Raw genomic sequence first — 21,366 nt, 5'->3', positions numbered from 1 at the left:
GCTGTGAGAGTCCTGAGCTGGAGGGAGAACTAGAATCCCAGCCCACTCAGAAGGGAATCCGGCATGGCCAAGCTGACCCCAGCCCATAGCCAAAGACATTGGCGTGGAAACCAATGCCTCTGTCCTGATTCCCCCAAGGGGCAACAGGAGCCTTCCTCAGAGAGACACTGATCTTGATGGTCCCTGGGGGTCAGAAAACTGGAAGAGACGTCCCGGTGGGAGTGACCTTCACCCAAGGGTCCAGACATAGAGAATAGTGCCCTGAAGTGCCAATTGAACCAACGCTGATTGAGAGAGATCGCCACTTTGTGTTGATTTACCATTGGCATTGCTCCAACAAGATCCTACATTTGACACTGTCCTGAGTCAGACCCAAAATGATCTGGATAGGTCTATAGCTGCCATGGCAGCCATGAGCTTCTAGGCTGCAGAGGTGGCTGGTTGAAGTTCCCTAGGACCAAAAAACCTGGGGAACTCCACTGCTAGTCCTGAGATGGCCTCCAGCAGTTCAGGCAGGGAGGTTGCCATGTAGCAGAGGCTGATATAGTAGAAACAATCCCAAATAATCCCATGAGCCCAGATTCAGGAACAGGATCTCACAACCAGAAACTTGGGAGCAAGACCCCTGAAAGCCAAAAAAAGATTCTTAAATGAGCACTGCCAACCCTCTTCTCCTACCCTGGGGTGTCTGCTGGTGCCAAATCCTAAATGAGTTGGGAACTCCTCCCCTCTGGAGTCAGCAGATCCGATTATACACACCAGATCGACTTGTTCCTTCTCAGTGTGGTCTTGGATAAGCTTTATTATTGACTGACCTGGCATTCACCACCAGTGACCGAACCTTGGGCTTCTGAGGCTTTGTTATCAAAGGCTGAGTTTGGGGGGGCCAGAACACATCACTGGTACCACACATTGGGGCATCTGTAACGGCCTGCCCTCTGGCTCCTGTAGCAACCCATGCCCATCATCACCTTTATGCATTGTCTCACCCTAGATATTCTAAAGCAATCTTCACCCTTTCCCTCTGACCTCCCTCTCTCAGGGCAGAGGGCTCTGCCATCCTTTCCAGCCACTCCATTCACTCCCTTAAGACATTCTGGGGAGATGAATGAGGAAGGGAGTCCCCATGGCACTATAGTCCAAGCTCTCAGTTTTAACAGGGCGTCACCTTCCTCCATGCCATATGATGTAACTTTTCTCTTAAACTGTCCCCTCTCACTCATCAGCCAGAGGGAGGGTAGATCACTCAATGCATCCAGCTGACTTTCACTCTGGGTGGAGGGCCCCAAGTATCCACCAATAACACACAAGCCTTTCCCAGGCTCTCACGCTAGGAGTGGACTTTCAGATCCTTCTGGGCTCTTATTCAAAAGATCCCCTCATGATAGGGGATCTAGTAGCCAACTACTAGAAAAAACTAATGGAGCTGCCCATGAGACTTTTTCTTAGATATAATTGAAGGGTAGGAAGCAAAAAAGGCAACAGACCATCTAAATGGGTTTCTGCAGTTAAATACACTTATATTCTTGGCCAGATCATAATTAAATCAATGCAAAACTGGCACTCTCTACATAGGGTAATTATTGTGAAATAGTTTTAAAGCAAAATAGCATCTTAAAGAATGAGAACTGGAATAAAAAGTAATGCAAAACCTAAGTGGTAAGCATGTATGTATGTATTTATGTAATTTGTACTCAGTTCTATATGAATATTATTTTTTTTATTCTCCTTTTTATATTTTGATCAATGTAAGATAGCAAACCTAATACTCCCTCTTCCTGTTTTCTCCACAAAAATCATCCCGTGAGGTGAGTTGGCTGAGAGAGGGTGACTGACTTTGATGTCTAAGGCAGGCCTAGAACTGAATTTCCTAGTTTCTAGGCCAGCCCTGTACAATACTTTCATATCACATTCCTATGTGATTTATGCTCAGTGCTGTAGGAATAAACTTCTCTGTAATATTCTCTTTAGCTTTATGATTAAACTAAATCATGCTTGGCTTACTATTACCAAATATCAGGAACTTGGATTTGGTTCCTGTGGTGTTGTGCCTTTATTAACTAGTCCTGATTTGTAAAAAACAAAACAAAAAACACTTTACCCTAGTTGTCAGTTTTATAGGGTATGTACTGAGGTAATTTTAACTATTTTACAAGATAAAAATATAAATTTTAATTTCTTCAAATGTATCATCATTGAAACGGAGAAACCTAACTGTTTAATAAAAGAGCCAAAAAGAACCAAACTTTTGTATTATTTGAGTATGTTATTTTCATAATGATTTAACTACTCAACTCTACAACTATAGATTTGTAAAGGGACATTTAGGCTACTCAGTTTAATCCTTACTCTATTTAGAAGTCATTAATAAATGTATTTGAAGGGTTAGACGGTTCAGGACTACTTATTACCTGCCATTTGACACATCATTTTAATGAACATTCTTTGATATAATTTTTGAGGCAACTTTGCACTGTACATCCAATCCTATTCATATTTAAGATATTTCCAATTAACAAAAATATAATCGTAAATAGATATTTCTATTTTTGGGTAATTAGTCCACAATGGATAGGTCAAGCCTGATTATTCCAAACTTTCTCTAAGTTGTTTATTGAGCACTATTATTTCCAGTGCTTTCTTTATACTGAGTTATAGATCAATCAAAGAAGGAAAAAACAAGGATGTAGTTTAATGGTGACAATGATAAATAACTGCAGCTTAACTCCTGCAGCTTAACTCAAATCACATGCAAGACTTGGAGTTTACAATCACATTAGGGATATGTGCTGCTCAAATCAACCAATTAGTTGTCCTTGCAGGATCACCAGCAGCAGCAAAACCACAAATTTGTCTGCATATTTGTTAGGGAACACGTTTTGAATTTTTAAATTAAACTCCATTTGGTTTTTCATAAGAGATTTTTTTTCAGCACTAGAGGGCAATATATTCCTACTTTTTCTAAATAACAATCGGTATCAAAGTATCACCTGTTTATCTAGAAGAACTGGTTGTAAAACAAGTAGGTATGTAATAATCCAGAGATCACAATAGTCTAAAAGCAAAAGGTAAGATATCCCATACTAGAATTTACTGCTAAATGATTATAATTTTATTACTCATAAATGATGGTGCAAGGTTTTTTTTTCCCATTACTTAACATCATTTCTCACTCTTGACCTGTAAAAAAGTGAAGAACATAATATAAATTGGCTATAATTTCCTGTCTTTCATGCAGTTTCATACTAAACTATGAAAGAAAGAAAAAGAAATTTGATTTAAAATTAAATTGTGAATAATGTAGATAACCTCTATGTGAATTTGACAGATGGAAATTTAATTATGTAATTTCAAAATAATGAATATGAAGAAAATGATTTCTAGGTGTATAAAGAATTTCAAAGTAACTCAGAATTTGAACTAACTATAAAATGAATATGTTTCTCATTAAAAGAAATGAAATTTTAAAGTCTCACCTTGGCTAACCTTACATTATAAACTAGAACTCATGTATAAAGGTGGAAGTAATGATAATAGTTTTGAAAACATCATAACTTTTGAATTATGGAGACATACAGTCGGGGCAACCTTACTTTTCTGAAGGAATTTCACAATTTCTGAAGAAATTCAAATTATTTGTTCATTTCCCAGGTACACACATCCAGTAAAAAAAACCTGTTCCTCTCCCATGCACATACATCCAGTTTCCTCAAAATGTATTCCTTTCCCTCTTGTTGGTGTGACACAGGTCTAATCATGTGTAAAATCTCATTTCAGCAGAAACTGTAATGAAAAACAAGGAAGAGTGGCATGCTTGGTCCCAGCAAAACATCCCAAAACCCTTCAGCTGAAAGTGAAGCTGACAAGACATTTAATGACATCCTTTAGCGTTTCACCTCTACAACCAAGGAACTTCTTCCACATCTAATCTTTTCACTTTCACCATTGCCTAATAACTTTGTTAAAATGGGGGCGGGTGGGCAGGAAACACAGGTTAACAAAGGAGTGGAACAAGGCTGCATATTCTCCTATTATTAATTCAAACTTTATGCTGAATATATGTTAAGGGAATTTGGATTGGAAAAAGATGAGCATGATTTTAAAATTGAAGGAAGGAACATCAATAATCTGCCCTATGGTGATGACACTAGACTGCCAAAAAATGCAGAAGACCTGCAAGGTGTAGCAGTAAAGGTCAAGGAGAATAGTGGAAGAATAGGGCAGAAATTAAATATAAAGAAAACCGAATTGATGATGATAGAAATAGCAAGACTTAGAATTAACAGTGAAGATAGTGCAGATATCAGCATCTGCCTAGCTATGGTTGATCAACCAACAACAGTAAAGGAACAAACAGTCCAAAAATATACCACAGACTAGAAACTTGGTAGAGCAGCCATGAAGACCTTGGATAGTGAATTAAATTGTCATGATGTATCTACAATTTCAAAGAGTGGAGTTGTGTAAGCCAGGGGTGTCAAACTGCCGGTCCGCGGGCCGGTTTCATCATACCGAAGCCGCCCCCACATCACGTGACGTGGCAAGATTGACACCCGTGGTGTAAGCCATAGTATGTGGTATTTGAAGAAAGTGAAAACTGGACTTTGAAGAAGCAGGATAGGAAGACTATTCAAGTTTTGAAGTTTGGTCATCAAGAAGACTCCTGAGAATGCACGGAGAGTCAAAAAATCAAACTGATGGATCACTGAGCAAATTAATCCAGAGTTCTCCCTTGAAGGACAAAGCATAAATTTACCTTAACCTATTTTGGAGACATTATGCAAAGTCACAGTTCTCTGGAGAAGTGTCTAATGCTGAAAAAAAATTTTAAAAAGAGAAGAAAAGTTTGATGGAATAAGCAGAAGCAGCAAGGTGAGTGGATAGCATTATAGTGGCCATGGGTGGACCATTAGAAGACCTGAAAACCCAGTTTAGGAACAGATTGTCATGGGCAAAATATATCTGTAAAGCTAAGTAGGAGTCAAAAGGAACTTGAGGGCAGATAATCAATTAGCAGTTAAAACTGCTAAGAGACACAACAAAACTATCCCTTTATCATCACAGGAAGGCCAAGAAAATTCCCTTTTGCTAGGAAAAGCATTTTAAACGGTCTCTCTGTCTAATTAACTTTTTATATCAACTGAGAAGGGAGTCACTCTTTATATGCAAGATGGAAAACTGCTTTAATTATTTTCCGTAAGCCACACAATTCACACTCTATTGATAAACCCTCTGTCCAAAGTCTGATAAAACTTTTATAATTGTTACAGAGCCAAATACAAGGTGATCATTGTTCACTTATTTCTCATTAAGGGATATTACAAAAATTAGAATAACATTTTCCTTTGAAGATATCAGTTCCCTCTTTCCCAGAATACACGACAGTGGATCAGATGTAGGCAAGTAACAAAGGACACAATGAACAAACTGCACATTTCTTTAATGCAGGACTAAGGCTTGAAAAGGGAAAATGTAACAACTTAAACATTCCTCTTACGATAAAAGGTAAGTGGTTCAAAAATGGAATGATTGCCTTTGGTTTTTTTTTCTTTTCTTTTTTTAATCTGAAACAGCTCAACTCAATTAGAGACTAATTTAGCAATTATAACTTAAAGAGTCAAGGCTGGCTTCTCTAAGGCTGCACAACATAGATCAGTGATGGCAAACCTTTTAGAGACCAAGTGCCCAAAAACTGGCCCCGCCCCACTTCACCCCTGCCCCACCCCCACTGTCCCCTGCCCTGTCTGCCCGCAGGGCCCACTGCAGATCGCCCAGGCAGACCAGCAGCACTATGGCGGTCACACCCTCTGCCTGCACCCCGCAGCATCAACTGTGCATGATGGGGTGTGAGGGCAGAATCTTGTCCACGCTGCCTGGCTACCATGTTCTTGGCTGCGCTGCTCCGCATGGGCCACGCTCAGGGGTGACTCTCCTCCAGGGGGGCTGCTGGAGAGGAGGGGAGACAAGGCTGGGGCAACGGCACGTGTGCCCACAGAGAGGGCTCCGAGTGCTGCCTCGGCATGCGTGCCATAGGTTCGCCACCACTGACATAGATAATTGATTTGGATAAACCTTCATCATTCATCTTAACTATCAAATCAAATCAATTGTCAGGATAAAGAAAGGGAACAGAATGAGAAAGTACTAGGTCAGGAAATGCAGGACTTTCTGGTTCTGAGTCTAGTGTGGACCCTGATATTTACTTAGTTCACATGTTCACGTGATAACACAATCTATTTAACTCTGCTTAGGATACTCTACAAACCAAGTCGTTATGGTTCTATACTTTATGGATCTGTCTATTGTACAGACCCAGAAAATATAGTTTGTTCAATTATAATTAAATTACCATGATTTTTTTGCAGTGTGCAAACATTTTCTCAACCTAAGTCCAAAAACTATGTTGGGGAGGGAAGTTTATTGCATAGTCTTACCATGTGACTACTTTGTTCTTTGCATTCTGCATAGCATATTATGTTACATTGCACTAGAGCAGGGATAGGCAACCTTGGCTCTTTTATGACTCGTGGACATCAACTCCCAGAATTCCTGGTTGCTGGCTCAGGAATTCTGGGAGTTGAAGTCCACGAGTCATAAAAGAGCCAAGGTTGCCTACTCCTGCACTAGAGCAACTGGATAAGGAAGCAGATTACTATCACTACACTATAGCCATTTTTCAAGGACACTGAAGTTGTGAGACTTCCTAACCTGTGATCTCATGAATATGTTCCCTTCTTAAAGAAAACCTTACTTTCTCCAGTAACTGATTATGTACTTTTTTTCCCAATAAAGCAGTTACACTGAATCTCTCCAAAGGCTTTCAAATTTATTATCATAATATAAAATATATAGACATACAGGGAGGGGCCTTTTTATCACATGCTGAAAATGTTTAGTGAGAAAATTTGTGTTGCTGTCTTGAACTTATAAAAAAAAGTTCTATAAAAAAGAAAAATTAAAATCTAATTCCTGGAGACATGAAAAACATAATAAAGAATAAGATGTGACCGTTTTTAAATACATACCAATGTTCCCTGAACATTTCTTAAGTAGCAATTTCTAAATCAGGCATCTGGCATAATTGAATGTTTTATAATAATCCATTTAATTTAATGTCGGTGTGGTGGCTCAATGGTTAAGATGCTGCATTTGTCGGATGGAAAGCCAGCAGCTCAGTTTTGACACCCGAACACCACACAGTGGGGTGAGCTCCTGTTCTCACCCCAGCTCCTGTCAATCTAGCAGTTCAAAAGCACGTAAGTGGAGGTAGAAAACTCAAAAGACATCATGCTGGTCACATGATACTTAAATAGACTGGATGATGCTAGCTCAATGGCTTTGAAAGAGAGATGAGCATCATAGTGGCAATAACTAGCTGAGTAAATTCTGCACTGACTTCTTTACCATTTTTTATTTAATTTAATGACCATATGGAAGGGCGTGTAGTACCAATCCACCAGCAATAATCACTAGTTCTGTCACAATATACACATATTAAGAAAGAAAGAAAGAAAGAAAGAAAGAAAGAAAGAAAGAAAGAAAGAAAGAAAGAAAGAAAGAAAGAAAGAAAGAAAGAGAAAAAGACAACTCAGATTTCTGACAGGTCAGAGCCTAAACATATATAGCAATAATTGATAAACCCCAAAAATCAAACTTTTTTGTGGTACCCATTTTCTGAGGATGAATTGAAAAATTGGACCAAAAAATACAATTCTGCTCTCTTTTCTCCACCTAAAAGGCTAGCCACTTCACAAATAATAGGATATTTAACCCAGCCCAATAGTATAATAATGTAATTGTGTCGCAAAGAGGTTCCTCTTATTATATGCATAAAATGATAAAATTATACTCCCAATTACTACAATGCTGTTAAGAGTTTAATTGCATCGACTCTTTGGTGAATTGTACCTTTCTAAATATCTCTTTAGATGGAATATTTGGCCTAGTGAATAGGATAATAACCTTGTTGTGTTCTATAGAACGTCCTATCATTACATATACAAAATTATACATAAAATTATACTCCAAATACCAGAATACCATTTAGAGTTTAATGGCACAGAAATCTTTTTTGGACTATACCTTGAAGTAATTGAATAATTGTTCCAATGAATTGCTTGAGGTTTATTGCAAGATATCAATAACTGATGAGCTAAATTTGGCACAATGTACAATTCCTTTATTGCTTTTATTACCAAAAACACTCAGTCCCATGATTCCTTTTAATGCCTGTACTCATATTTTTAAAATCTGCAAATCAAATATTTCTCTTCTGAATCACGTCTCTCCTAATAAGTAATAAAGACATAAGCTGAATCACTAAACAAAACTGTGGCCAAGCACCTAGACAATCCCCAAGACATTACAAGTCAATATTTTAAAATGTATCATCGAGATTTCAAAATGGGTTTTGGCTCCATTCTGGACCATGTGTCAAGTCATTGCTCTGAGCCAATTTGATTTAATTGAATTTTCCAAGTAAGTTTTTGTGAGACACTATCAAATGCTTTGGTGAAGTCCATATATATTACATTTACTGCTGTTTTTGTATGGCTGCCAACAACACAATCAAGTTTCTGAGGTATTATTTGCTTCCCTCTTGCAGCCAAGATACGTGCATTAATGCAACATTAAGGTTGCTTGTAAAAAATAAAAGAGAGCAGGCAATGCAAATGCACAGTCTCAAACAGCAGCATGTGTTTGCACACATGCTCAATGGCTATTAAGGAGAACAGCTGGTAACTGGACAACTTTGGTAAATCAAAGTAAAACAGGAGGAATGGTATCTCTGATAAATAATATTTTGATTCTAATTGTCTCTTTTTCTGTTTCAAATTAAAGTTAAAATTATTTCATACAATGGAGAACACATCGAAAAGAATTAACCTTATTGTATTACAGAATACAATATGATTTATGATACCCTATAGTGCTTATTGTGATGCTGTATCAATTCCTTTCATTTTGGACTTGAATTGGAGCTGAACAATCATTACTTAACCAAAACAGGTCATGACCAAAGTTGCTGGGAAATAGTGTCCAAAATCTGAATAACCATATGTTCTGCAGGCTTTATTTACATTCTGTAGGCTGCATACCCATTAGAAATTTAGAAAGTGTTATTCCTGCAAATACTACCAACATCTAGACCAGGGGTAGGCAACCTTGGCTCTTTTATGACTCGTGGACTTCAACTCCCAGAATTCCTGTGTCAGCCAGGCTGGCTCAGAAATTCTGGGAGTTGAAGTCCACGAGTCATAAAAGAGCCAAGGTTGCCTACACCTGATCTAGACAGATTCATTGTACCAAAATTTAAAATATCTCAGGGAAAGGTTCTAAGAGTAGTAGTGTTTCCTGAGATTCAGGTTCTTAAGTTTAAAAATGTGCCTTTAATTCATCTCTTAGAAATTATTAGTGAAATGCAGAATATTTTAAATCTGAATACTTTCTGAGTTCAGAACAGTTTGAAGCATATTGTTCTGGTTGTCCTGACTATCCCAGAAATCAGAAAGACCATCTTTTGGCTATGTTGACCTCAAAATGAGATTGTCCTAAATTGATACTTGTGGCATAGTTGGAACATTTTTTAATAGCTCAAATAGTTATTTTACATTCAAAATGTTTCAGATTCAAAGTATTTTGCATATTCTTAGTGATTTAAATTTTTTTGCAGACCTTTACACCATACAGAATATAAACATATACATACCTATGAATCACTGGATGAATCTTATTGCCTATCACTTGTAAAACTACATTAGAATATTACAGTACATATGATGTACATATTTACCATTATCGTGGCTGGAAAAGTAAAGGGCCCATAAATATATATTTTTAAAAAGTTTGTAATAATAATAGGAAGGCACTATGACCGCAACTCTTCATAATCCACTAGTTATCTTATAGTTATAAAAAACTCTTTTTAATGTAAAGTTTCCTGAAGTTCCAGAAATAATTCCACTTTGTTGCATTTAAATTTTTAAAAGTGATTTGGGGTCATTTATAATGGAATGATTTGGAGTAATCTTGGTGGTGAAATCTGGTTCTGGACTTTAGTAGTAAATATTTTTGGAATATTAAAATGTAAAAGACAACCACACATGAATTTATATAGATGTTTCATATATATATATATATATATATATATATATATATATATATATATATATATGAGAAACATCTATATAAATTCATGTGTGGTTGTCTTTTACATTAGTTTTGCATTTTAATAGCCATGAATAAAAATACAGTATAGCTGGGCTGGCAGGTAAATATTGAGCAATAGCAGATCAGATTTGAGATGTACGTATGCACATCTCAATGGTGTCTTGTAGGACTGATAGAGAGATAAATACTTGCAGCCACATTTTTATCTTTGCTTTTTCTCTTCTCTATCTCTCTTCCAGAAGAGCAAACTTCCAATGCCATCAGTTACTAATTTCATCTCCAATGGAAAATAAAATAAAACTAAATAAAACTAGCACATCTCTATGAATTTCTGAAATTCTGTTCTCTTAAGAAATAGGTGCATCACAGCGGTTGGTAAAAAGACCAAATGAGTAAGGATTGGATTTTCTGTTTTTTAGCTTACATTTCAGTTTTTGAGTGGCATGGATACTGTGTTTTAGGTCAGAAATGGCTTTAGAGGCTGCTAAAAGAGGAATTGTTAAAATCTCTGTCCTTAAAGACAACTCTTTTATTAGTTTATTGCATACCCAAGCTTGTTACTCTGTAAAAAATATCACTCTACAAAAACACTGTGATCCAAAGCTATTTCTTTTCATGTTCAAAACTGGCTCTCCCCTAACTAAATGGCGAAGTAAGATGTATGACCCATGTGCTTAAATGTACATTTATACATTTGCTACAAAGTACTACGTAACAAATAAAGGTCTTTGGTTTTCATCAAATCATTACTCATCTCCTAAGGCAGCAATATGACATATTCTAGCATACCATTCCATCTTCACAATCTTGATTTATGATTAAAGGCTGAACTTTGTTTCATTTGAATGTATCATAAGATGAGCTGGCCTGCAACAATTTAAAGTTTGGGACAACTATAAACTGAACAGCAGGAGATATATAAACTCAAACTTTCTTGATACGGAACATATTGATTACCTACAGGAAGAAATAACTTTTTTATTTCCAAACAGGAAACAGGTCTGAATATGAAATGAAATGAAAATCAATCAGTCTAATACAAAGTTCTACATTTAGGAAAATAATAATAATCACATGAACAGATGCATCGTACCAGAGCTAGCAGCAGTGTATATAAAAAGGAATTGAGATTGAAACTAATAATTTTCAGATATTATTATATGAAGTTGAATATGAATCAGTAATATAATGTAGTTATTTCAAAGCAAATACAGTTTTAGTTTTCTTCAAGATTAGCAGAGTTTGCAAGCCACAAAAGTATTTATTATGCACTAGGACAGTGGTTCTCAACCTGTGGGTCGGGACCCCATTTGGGGTCGAACGACCATTTCACGGGGGTCGCCAAACAATGCAGTCCGCCATTTTTTTCCCTTTTTCCTTAGCAGTGCTACTCCCTTTTATTCTAATGGCTTTTGAAAGCCAATAGAATAGACTCTCTTGAATAGAGTCTAATTCTATTGGCTTTCAAAAGCCAATAGGAATTGTCCAGGCTGACTCTGCCCTGCTGAGCCCACCAAAAGTCCCATTCTGCAAACGGTGCTACACCAGTTGAGTAGTCCTCGACTTACGACCGGTTGAGTAGTCCTCGACTTACGACCGGTTGGGGTCGCGGCATTAAAAAGGTTGAGAACCACTGCACTAGGACAGTACCCCACAGAAATTATTTTGTTTGGTTGAAGAACTACAGTTTAAAAGTTAACAAAACATAACAGGTTCGGGGAAAGGAAGAGAGAATATCAATAATTCCTAAAAGAAATATTTCAATATTTTACCAGGGATTAAATAGGGCCCTGAAGAACTATGACATGTAAGAAAGAAAGCAGCCTTATTCTAATAGGCCTAAATTACACAAACTAGATTTTGTTTAAATAAGAATAAAATTGAGCAATTTGACTTTGGAACCTGTTTTCAATAACTATCATTGGCTCTCCTTTGCTAGCTTACAAATTACAAAAGATGGATGGCAACTGTTGAAGAACACTCCATCTCTCAAGTTCCTAAATTGTATTAGGACCAATTTATATTTCTCAACCATGGCTGGCTGGGGATTCTGGGAATTGAAGTCCACCTACCTTAAAGTTGCCCAGATTGAGAGATACTGGTCTGCAAGCTTTCTAATTGTGCAAAGTAAATTAAAGCCTCACATCCATTTAGCCATTTGGAGCTTTGTGAGTTACGTTACTCAATTTCTGACTACTGCACATTACTTCTGCCACTGGTTATGTTCACCACACCCTATTACATTTTCAACTTCTTTGAAACATGAAGTCATTCTCAGTGTATCAACACTGTGTTGGATTGCTGCATTTTCCAGCACACTCTTGGGTGCTATTAAAGGATGCCAAATGTTCTCCTTCACACATTTCATGGCATTCAAGAGCTGATGCTTTGTTCCCTATCTCTTTTCTATTAGGATTTGCTTAAAGTGGAAAAACAACACATTTGATATTGCTTTGCTTTAGACTAAACATCTTGAGCCAATCCATACTATGACCACAAACTGTATAAAAACAATTGAAAGAGATAGTGCTTCTTTCCTTCTCCCATTAGTAAAGCTTACACAAACATTTTGCTACTAACTGCTATTTCTAAATACAGAAGTGGTATTTCAGTACATTGCCAAAGATATTAGCTGCATAATAGCAAAGAGATTTAAATGGCCACTCCCATTATTAGGGAAAGAAAGATCTCTTTCTCTATCAGGGATATGATTTTGAATTTCAAATTATTTACATATCTAGATATATATTTATTTATGCACAATATAGATTGGCAGTTAGGCACTCTGAGTTGGGTGGATAAGGAAGACCCTATTCTGAGCTTATGTGCTAAAGTTGTGAATATCCTTGTTTATCATGATCACTGCTCTGATCAAAGATAAAAAATAGGTCTAGCCTAAGGCTAAACAGTTTAAGAATATGTCTCAATCTATTTTCAAACAAATAAGGCACCATAAAAACAGTCAGGAAGCTTTGAATCTACTTTGACAAGAGAAATTTGTGGGCATAATTATTTCTTAAAAACAACGAGAATAATAATAATGGAATACAATATCTGGAGAAGAAACTGTCACTTTGATTTTTCAAGGATTCAAGATTTTTTACAGATGTAACCAAGGTGAAGAATCCTCATCAGGTAGATTTGTAGTCATGATCTTACATTGAAATTAATTTATGGACACATTTTACCTAATTAATAGTTAACATCCATGGTGTCTCCTTCCACGTGACGTACTGATTTCCAATCTTAGCTTTCTAGAGGAGAATAGGCTACAGCTCCCCAAGATCCCAACCACTGTGAAAGATAGATAGGAGTTGAAAGCCAATAATATCTGGGATCCAATATCAAGTACCACATACTAAGCTGATTTCAGCAACTGGACTTCAAGTTCATCAGTAATTGTACAGAGTATCTGCACTCAGTGGTTTATGAGTAGATATGTCTGTATCCATATGTCTGGTGCATTCCTATCACCAGGAATCAATAGTGGTATCATCTCACACTCTATTCCATGATTAGCAGACACCCCTACAGTGCTAAAGTTCTACAGCAGAGGTCCCCAACCTTTTGGGCACCAGGGACTGGTTCCGTGGAGAGAAGTTTTTCCGTGGACCAGAGGAGGCGTGGTTTTGTGTGCTGCCTGCATCCAGCAGATGGCGCTTTGCTTGTTTGAATGGACCGGCTACTGGCATGCCGTGGCCCGGTACCAGTCCATGGTCCAGGGGTTGGAGACCCCTGTTCTACAGTATAAATGTCTAAAACTATCAAGTACAAGTTTGCTATTCTGTTTAGAACTCTGTGCTCACTATTGGGTGCCTCACATCTATCTAGGCCAGTGGTTCTCAACCTTTTTAATGCCACGATCCCCAACCGGTCATAAGTCAAGGACTACTCAACCGGTCATAAGTCGAGGACTACTCAACTGGTGCAGCACCGTTTGCAGAATGGGACTTTTGGCGGGCTCAGCAGGGCAGAGACAGCCTGGACAATTCCTATTGGCTTTTGAAAGCCAATAGAATTAGGCTCTATTCAAGAGAGTCTATTCTATTGGCTTTTAAAAGCCAATAGAATAAAAGGGAGTAGCACAGCTAAGGAAAACGGGGAAAAAAATTGCGGACTGCGTTGTTTGGCGACACCCGTGAAATAGTCGTTCGACCCCAAATGGGGTCCCGACCCACAGGTTGAGAACCACTGATCTAGGCAGTAAGTGCGTATAAGTCCCTATAACTTCTAGAGTGATTATTCTGAAGAGTATATGACCTGTCATACAATATATGGCCCACAAATTAAATTACAGTTATGCACAAAGTAATATTGATTGGTAGGTTGAATTAGAGATTTGCTAAGCGAATACAGTACAGTGGATCCTATATAAAGTCTTATTTCATCATATTCAAAGAATGCACTTGTAAATAGTGCAATGCATAAAAATATAGACGCTTTCCATAAGTACAATAATTGAATAGGTCTTTCTCACTCTTTAGGAACTTTACTTGGAGGCAAGTTATTAATACATCACCACTTAAAAAAGCAGCTCCCAGACTATTGGAAATGAATATGTGGAAACAGTCCAAATTCCATAGCAAAAATATAAATAGTTTATTCGTGGGTAGTTGAGTTGGTGCAGGTTCTATGGCTCCTTGTTCCATAAAAGCCCACTCTGTTATGAATCTTTCCTTTCCGAGGTACTTCTGCTTAACCTAGTCAATTCCACTTTATTGTGTCTAGAAAAACAGAACTCAGGATGAACTGCATGTAGACCGAAAAGGGGTGGATTTAATAATGTATTTATTATGGATAAAAATTCTTTAATCACCCCCACAGTGGTATTCTCAATCAACTCCTTATAATTTTTTTATACGAGGGAATGAATTTCATACAGTTCTGTGCAAGCAAAAAGAGAGCAGAATCTTTGATCAGGACTTTTCCCCTATTTCACTACCTGTAGATATTATTCTTGGGAATATCCAAAGACGGCTTAATAGGATGGGCTAAAGAAGAAAAAACTACCCAGCTCAACTGTTTATTACAGAAACTAAGATCTGAACTCAAGATCCCCCATACATTGCCCGTATTCACAACTATAGAAAAAATAGCCACTGAAGTAGGAGAGGTCTATGTGGACGTGCCCTCATCTAAATATGTTCTCTTGGGAAACATATGGAATAAAATAACCTAACTGAAGGTTTAACATTTTTGAATGTAAGCCAATGTAAAAGCATGGTCCTTGCGTCTGTATGCAAAGAGTTATTGGAAACTTTTATCCTGTTTTGTTTTTGTAGGCATCATATTTTTTTCACTGTCTCTTTTTATAGCTTAAATTCTACTTTTGTATACAACGATATTAAGGGAATTTTGTCTTCCTTTCTTTTTTATGGGTATATACTTTTCTGCATGTCTTTTGTGTGTGAAAGTAGAGTATTTTCGTCCTTCCCTACTGAATAAAACCATGCTACTTTCTTATTAGCAGAAATGGTGGATTTGCCAATATGAAATATAAATTATTCCAAGACAAAGCTCAGGTACAATAGCATGCTTTTACATAATGTCTTAATGAAATTCAGTCCAGACATCATTCTTTCCAGCAGCAATATGTGTCTGGTCTGGCTTCCAGCCAGCCATTAAGTATTTGATTTTTGCTAGTTGAGGCTCTATCGAATTTGGAAATAGGAAATGACCGCCCGTTTTTCTGAGCTATATAAAAGTTTAGCTCTCTGTTGTATTTCAAATATCCAACAGGGACATTGGTTTATATTATTTATAAACACACAATTACACTTTACTAGCAATTGCACATAGTAGGTAACTAAATTTTCAGTTGGAAGAAAAAATAATGATATCTACAAATTGACAAGCTAAATGAAATCCAGCTGTATAAACGGTCTGATCTTTGTATTTGCAATGCCAGCAAAAAGATGTTCAGGCCAAACTTTACATATCACAATTCATGTGTATTTTCCTATAGAGAGATTCATTCTATTAAGAAAATGACTGCAGTTGAACATTGGGTTAAGATATTGTTATTTTAACTATAGTGTGTGAGCAAGAGTTTGGTAGAGAGAGAGGGGGAGAGAGAGAGGAAGAGAGAGAGAGGGAGAGAGGAGGAGAGAGAGAGGAAGAGAGAGAGAGATGGAGAGAGAGGGAGGGGGAGCGATGGGGGAGAGGGGGAGAGAGAGGGAGGGAGGGAGGGAGAGAGTTCAGATAAATCCTTATTTATAGGCAGTGATTTATTTTTTACTATATAATTCAAAATATATTTAAACTAATGAAGATTCCCATTTCTTCATGAGTCTATGAAGTCTATTAATATGCTATTTAAAATTTAGGTTAAATATTGAAAAGATCAACTTACTTAGCCTACCAAGGTTGAACTCAGTAATTATGTCCAATGAGATAACTGGGGGGGGGTCAAATACTTCTTATACACAATATGAGTACCCTTCCTCAAATAAAAACAATGCTCAGATGTCTTGCAAACAGGAAGGACAAAAACCTGAAAGAAATAATTTGCTGTTAATATTCTACGGAGATAGAAATATTTGTCTTGTACAAATTCTTATTTTACTTGGAAAACTTTTCAAACACTAGGAGGAATTCCCTAAGAGAAAAACTCGTTTTAATAATATTGGATGTTTTCTGCCAAAAAATTCTGCACTGTGCACAGCATAGTGTTAATGGTTCCATGTTAAATCTTAAGTAATGCATAATACGACTTGTATCATGTTATTTGAAGGAAATCACATCAAATTGATGGATGGCATATAAATTTAATAAATAAATATCAAGTTTGCTGGGTCTTACAGGTAAATATGCTTAAAACTATCACCTTAATCATTTAACCTGCATATATCCAAATCAATATAGTCTGTGTGAAACAATACAAACACTAACCTTACGAAACAAATCTAATTACTGAGTAGAACATTAATCTGGACATCTTTCTACTATGGCCTTTATTGTACACAACTTTCCAACAGACACCTAGTGGAAAGTTATGGGACTTGTAATTGGTCAACACTTGTCGTAGTAGACATTTTGCCATTGCAATAGTGACTGAGGAGTCTCCTGCAGGTAAATCATGCGACAAGAATAATATTTACTTTTGCCTATGTCAAGAGATAGATTCTTGCATCCATTTTTAAAACTCATTACGATTTTCCAAACATTGCATCATAACATAAAGGAAACTGAGGACCATTTTATCAAACCATCCAGAACATATGACAGCATCTAGGCAGTCTAGAGGTGCTTATTGGAGCTGCTGGTGTTATGAGTTGTTTATTTTAAGGTGCACTTGTTAAGATATAATTTTGGTAAAGAGATATGGGAGTTGATGGCAAAGTAGTAGTGCATGACTCAGCCATTATTATTTATATTTAAAACTAATTTGCAGGCTTTAATTCTGCCATAGTGATGAGATTGGGGTAGCAATTCAGCAGCATTATAAGATGCACTCTCTGTCAGGTGGTGCTAAAATATGAATGATTGGCTTTCTAATAACCATAAACTTGGGTTGGGTATCTAAGAGTGGCTCTAAATCTAAGAACTGGTGGCAGAGTGCGCGGCAAGTTTAATCTGAGGAGAAATGTTGAATATAACTAGGGGTAGAACAGTGTTTCCCAAACTTGACAATTTTAAGGCATGTGGACTTCAACTCCCAGAATTCCACAGCCAGCGTTGCTGGCTGTGGAATTCTGGGAGTTGAAGTCCTCATGCCTTAAAATTGTCAAGTTTGGGAAACACTGGGGTAGAAAGAACATTTTCAATCCCTACATTCGTAGCCATTTGAAAGTCATTCATAGGAATTGGAAAACTATAGACTTTAGCTATAGACTATAGAAAGGTCTAACTAGTCTTAAGAAAAGAATAGGGGAGACATGACGGCAGTATTCCAGTAGTTGAGGGCCTGCCACAAAGAAGAAGGGATCACGTTATTCACCAAAGCACCAGGGTGCAGGACAAGAAAAAAATGGTTGGAAACTGAACAAAGACAGAAGCAACCAAGAATTAAGGAGAAACTTCCTGACAGTGAGGACAATTAACCAGTGGAACAGCTTGCCTTCAGAAATCGTGGGCGCTCCATCACTGGAGATTTTTAAGAAGAGGCTAGACAGTCACTTGTCAGAAATGGTATGGGTCCATCTGCTTGATCAGGGGGCTGGAGTAGAAGACCTCCAAGGTTCTATTCTATTCTATTCTATTCTATTCTATTCTATTCTATTCTATTCTATTCTACTCTACTCTACTCTACTCTACTCTACTCTACTCTACTCTACTCTACTCCTGTAGACTGCTTTTCACTTCGATAAAACTTGGGACTATGGTTCTCTTCTAACACAGTGAAACTTCTTTAGAGTAGGATATTAATCTCCCACAGATTGTATTCCAAATAGATTAACAAAGAGAAATAGTAACTCTCAGAGTCCTGGATCAAGAATTCATTGTTTCTTAAGAAAGAGATTTTGGGGTGGTGGGAGCCCTTCTAAGCCAATCTTGTAGCCAGTGGGTTACAAATAAGTCCCATTATTTGAGAAACATTGGAACTTAACATCTGATTAGCATGCAACATATAACGTAGGTTGCATAACTAATAGGAAATGGGGGATTAAAAGCTATTCCATTGTTTGGATTTTATTTTTGTGCAGTAGTTACTCTGGAAGAATGAGAGGCTAGCTTACAAAGAAATATAAGAGAAATTTCCCTAGAGGTATTCATCTAGCAAGATTGACTTCTGGATAGCAAGATTCCCTTTTAGGAACATCACTGCCAATCTTCTCTTATTTGTTTACTTATTTTAATTTCTAATGGTGGAAACAGCGATTTGAAAGTAGACCAGAGCATTCTTCTCGTACAGTCTAAGGTTTGCTAAGTTGCTGACATGGAACATCAGTTTCCCTCAATATCCCATGCAGTCATTATTCAACTACCTAACCTGTGGAACCAAATGAATATGCTTGTTTTGCTTTCCTACTAGTTCAATTACCAAGGTAAACAAATTAAAAAAGTTATTGTTCCAGGTAAACATAACTTTTTGAAAACCTGCTTATTTAAAAAACTGGGTGGGAATGTGGATCATTCAGCTGACAGTATGATAGGGCAAGCAGCACAATATACAACTTTATTCAATTTTCTCACGGTTTCTCCCAGTCTCTGTTTTGTTCTCTAGTTTACAGCTAATATAAGTCTACATTTTGAAGCTCAGAGACAACCCAGACAAGTAATTAGCAGGAAAAATAAACGTATTTAATTCACGATCACTACAGGGAAAATAAATATATTTATGATCACTGTTATTACATCAGTTGGATGGGAAAACTCCATCTCTGAAAATTAAATGCAAGCATTAGGACTCCCACCCCCTTCCCCCATGTCAGGTCCCCAAGATTTTGTTTTTAATTTTATTTTTAATTCTTTTATTTATTTTCTTTCAAAAAGCTTCCTGCTTTACTTGCGTTACCCCTGGAGTTGAAAGGCAGGGTTGGGGGGTCCAAATAAACCCATCCCAAGTCGCGTGTGGGAACTTGTCTTAAGCCACGTCCTGCGCAAACTGCAAAATAAACTTACCCAGAGAGATTATCGTTTAAAATAACGGTCCAAAGAGGACGCGGTGCCTTCCCTGGACTTCAAGTAACGTGCTGTAGGAGAGTTTCCATCTCCTTTTTTTTTTTTCTTCTCCCTCTTCACTTGCTCCGTGGGCTTCCTCGCGAGCAACCTTTGCCCACCACGTCTTAAATGCTATCCCTGGAAGGTCCTCTCTGCTCCATCCCTTCTCCGCCGAACTCCTCCGGCACGGTCACATTTTATTGAAATGCCCTGGTCTTTTCAAAACAAGTCCGCCTGGAAGGATTCAAGCCGGCCGCCCTCCCTCTCGTTCATTCATTCTCACCAGCACGCCGGGAAAAAGGCCGTTTTCTTTTTGGACCTCGGAATTACACCAGGGAGCAGTCTCGGCACAGCAAGAAGGAGCGAGAGAGGAAAGAAAAGCGAGGAGGATTACTTAATCAGCCGTATAACAGCTGCTGCTGCGGCGGCGGCGGCTGTTTTCTTTCGCCTTGCCAGGCTATGCTTTTTTTATTTTTCCTGCCTCTGCCCCCTCCTCACGTCTACATAGAATTATAGAGGCGGCTCTGGAGGAGGAGGAGGATGGGCAGAAGCAGCCCGTTCCTTCAGCTCCTCACCCTCAAGGTTTTCAAGGACTAGGAGCCGCTGTGATGTCATGCTGACTCTCCGGACGAGCGTGGAGTTCGACGCGCAACACACATTCCGACAGCAGCGAATTCAGGGATCAGCTAGATTCCGCTCACACCCCGCCCGATTGATTAGCCATTCCGGCAGGATTTGCATAATCGGTCGCTGTGGTTAACGTTGGGATCCACCTCCGCGCTAACTTGACTTCTTCCTTCGATCTTGGAGTGAAAAAATGCCACTCGCAGGTTTTGGGGAGCTGACGCCTTCCCCCGCGCCCCCCCTTTTTTGAAAAATAAAAAGAAGGGAATAAAAAGTTTGAAGGGTGATTTTTCACTCACCAAAAAGACAATTGCCAAGTATGAGGGTGGAGCCGGGCACAGAGTGGAAGAGTTCTACTTGACTGAGATGGACAAGATGCCACTGATCTTGCATAGAATTCAAAGGATCACCACCACTCCTTTGATCTAGAAATAAATCCCTCAGGTTTAAATACCGGGCAGGTATTTAAACTGGTACTCATTAGTTTCCCCTAATCATTGGATATAGTATAGGTAGTCCTCGATTTACAACAGTTCATTTAGTGACCATTTAAAGTTACAACGGCACTGAAAAAGGTGACTTATGACCATTTTTCACAAGACTTTTGTAGCATCTCCATGATCACGTGATCAAAGTTCAGATGTCTGGCAACTGGTTTGTACTTACGACGGTTGTTGTGTCCCAAGGTCATGTGATTGCCTTTTGCAACCTTTTGAGAAACAAAGTCAATGGGGAAGCCAAATACACTTTTAATAACTGTGCTAATTTTACGACTGCAATGATTCATTTAACAACTGTGGTAAGAAAGGTTGTAAAGTGGAGCAAAAATCACTTAAAATATCTCACTTAACAACAGAAATTTGGGGCTCAATTGTGGTCGTAAGTCAAGGACTACCAGTAACTTCTTTTTCTTGTGCAATGTCCTACAGTATGTATGATCTTTGTCTCATCCCAGCTAATGCCTGACTA

General features: G+C 37.9%; 1 protein-coding gene across 3 annotated transcripts in view; it reads right to left on the bottom strand.

Moving 5' to 3' along the window:
- The window catches only part of NDST4 (N-deacetylase and N-sulfotransferase 4), a 144,414-nt gene extending 123,866 nt beyond the window's left edge, over positions 1-20,548 (bottom strand). For all 3 annotated transcript variants that reach the window (XM_039346990.1, XM_039346991.1, XM_039346992.1), the window contains exon 1: positions 19,735-20,548. The gene's annotated coding sequence lies outside the window, so the exon portion shown is untranslated. The remainder of the gene's footprint in view (positions 1-19,734) is intronic.
- Positions 20,549-21,366: the final 818 nt, after the last annotated feature.

This window comes from Crotalus tigris, unplaced genomic scaffold (assembly GCF_016545835.1).
Source record: "Crotalus tigris isolate CLP2741 ecotype Arizona unplaced genomic scaffold, ASM1654583v1 scf7180000018043.2394770, whole genome shotgun sequence".
In the NCBI taxonomy this organism is placed as follows: Eukaryota; Metazoa; Chordata; class Lepidosauria; order Squamata; family Viperidae; genus Crotalus; species Crotalus tigris.
The sequence above is the reverse complement of the archived record's forward strand: the minus strand, read 5'-3'. Positions and strand labels throughout refer to the sequence as shown.